Here is a 2,817-nt window from a genome sequence, read left to right as displayed (position 1 = left end):
ACGACGACGGGGACGGCGGGGCGGTGCCGTTCAAGAAGAGCGCGGTGATGGCCATGGAGTCGTGTGACCCCTTCCCCTCCCCCCCGCGCTCCTCCGCCTTCGCCGCCGCCGCCATGGCCGTGGGCTCGGCGACGGCGACGGAGACGACGGTGGGGGTGGGCTCAGCGGCGGCGGCAGGGGAGAGGAGGAGGGGGTCGCGGGCGGTGGAGATGAGGGTGAGGAGGGAGGCAACGATAAAAAAGGAGGGTGAGGAGGGAGGCGACGGTGAAGAAGAAGGCGACGGTCCGGTCCGCCTCTTTTTTTTTCGGCGAGAAAAAAAAAAGAACGACAGAAACGAAGAGGAGGAGAGAGAAAGAGGAAAGAGGAAAGAGAAAAAGTAATAAGGGTATTTTGGTCAGTTTGCTGAAAAAGCGGACCGAATCTGCAAAAACGAAAAAGGTGATCCGATTTTGCAGAAACCCAAAATAAGTAGATTTTTTATGCAAAAAGGCCTATTATTATTATTACTATTATTAAAATTCATTTGATTTTTTATAAATTATAAGATTACAGAGATGTAAAATTTATACCTATATAGAGCTGTACATATAGCATTTTTCATACAATAATAGACCAGCAAACTCCACGTTCATGAAATTCAGCAATGCACAGAACGAAAAGGCTCACACGTTTGGCGGCAATCTGGTGGGTTGTTTGGACGGAGCGCAATAAAATCGTCTTCAGCGAGGAGACCCCGGATGCTACCCGAGCAATTGGAAGGGTCGTCGCGTTATTGAAGGCATGGACCGAGGCACTAGACCCGTGATCGCTCTTTAATCTCTCGAGTCGGTGCTCTTGTCTACTTATCTGTACTGTTCTCTTACTGTTTCTTTTCGCTTTGCCGGTTCCGCTAGGAGGCCTTAGCTGCCTCCATCATGTACGCTAAATTCATTTTGCTTAATGAATGAAGCAGGTAGCTTGCTACCTCTTTCTCAAAAAAAAAAAATTCGGCATTACATGATTAATCTTACCATCCAACCAAATTGAAGATTAATCTTAATTATTGGATTTCGTTGGATCGATCGGCATTATTAATTGCGATAAATTGGTTTTCTGTATGGACAATAAATTCATAGAGAAAAAGTTTAGGTGGAGTATTGGTGACACAATTTTTTAAAATCAAACATCACAACTTTAAGTCAAACTTTAAATGAAAGACGCACCAACAAAATAAACATTGTAAGCTCAATCTCATCCGCGCTCATCAATGTATTTGATTTGGAATCTATTTCATAATTTATGTTCTCAATTACTTTTTTTTTTTTTCTTTTCTGAAGGCATGATGAATTGATATAGTAGAGCTATACTTCACTTTTAATCACTAATTTAATATAAATTAAGGAGAAAATTAAGAAAAGTTTTTCTAAAAAAATACCATACAGTTGAATTAACTGTAAAAGCATACCGACCGTACCTAGAGCGTGGCAAAGAGTTTGCTGGTTGGTATTCGAGATCCCAAGTTCGAATCCTAGTTGATTCACAACTCCAACTAAATTTATTTATATGAAATAAACGAAATGGGTAGCATCCGTTCAACAAAATTTCGGCTTTTATTTTCAACTGCAATCATCTTTTTAGTTCAGTATTTGATTAGTATGGTTTAGGCCGAGGGAAATGGTGAGAATTAACATCCCACGGTAAAACTTGCAGCCACAAGCACTCTAAGAAAAATAATATTTACAGATTTTTTTTCCAGTATTTAACGATGTGTAAAATTGTCCCAAATTAATAGATCGTCGTATTAGAAAGCATTGGCATATATGAGTCGTGCGCGTATATATTGACGCTTTTGTCATTCGTTGGTGAGATATATTATAGCACTTTAAAGTGTCATAATTTTTTTAAAACCAAATAATTTTAGGCGTCAGAAAATTAAATAATAATTTGAAGAAATTATATGACGCTATTTTTTGAAGTGTCGGTATCTAATATATAATAATAGTACAACTGTTTGGAGATGCTTATCTTAAGCATGGTTTAAAAAAAAAAATTCCTTATAATAAGCTTTATTTAGGGGAAACTTCAAATACCCCCATGTGGTTTTGCACTTTTTCACTTTAGTACCCTGTGGCATAAAGCGTATCAAGTTAGTATCCTGTGGTTTCGTACTTTCTCACTTTTGTACCCTGTGGTTTCAAGTGTATCAAGTTAGTACCATGTGGTTTCGTACTTTCTCACTTTAGTACCCTGTGGTTTAATATTTCGTTAAATTATATATTCCGAAATGAATAATAAAAAAAAAATTAAAACCACATGGTACTAACTTGATATAAAAATGATACCACAGGGTACTAACTTGATACAAAAATAAAATCATATGGTACTAACATGATACATTTGAAACCATAGGGTACTTAAGTGATAAAGTGCGAAATTATAAAATACTAATTTGATACACTTTAAACCATAAGGTACTAAAATAAAAAAATACTACTAAAGTGAAAAAGTGCAAAGCCACAATGGGGGTATTTGAAGTTTCCCATGGTGTTCTGTGTTACTACATTTTGGGCACATGGATCACATTCCATTGTATTTCCACCTCACCTTAGACTTTGACACTCCACTCGTGTAAAACCTAAGCAAACACGAGCAGTGCACGTGGCGACAACGTGGTGTCCCACGTGCATCGCATGGCCGTACTTATGTGGGCATAGAAGAAACGTGTGGAGGTGTTTAAAGAGTGTCAAATGAGAAAAACGAAACCTGAACCCAAAAAAAAAAAAATGCTATGTATGCATCTCTTCTCATTCTCTATATAGGATGTAGAATATTGCACCT

The sequence above is a fragment of the Ananas comosus genome, linkage group 13, assembly GCF_001540865.1.
Source record: "Ananas comosus cultivar F153 linkage group 13, ASM154086v1, whole genome shotgun sequence".
In the NCBI taxonomy this organism is placed as follows: domain Eukaryota; kingdom Viridiplantae; phylum Streptophyta; class Magnoliopsida; order Poales; family Bromeliaceae; genus Ananas; species Ananas comosus.
Note: the sequence above shows the minus strand (reverse complement) of the source record.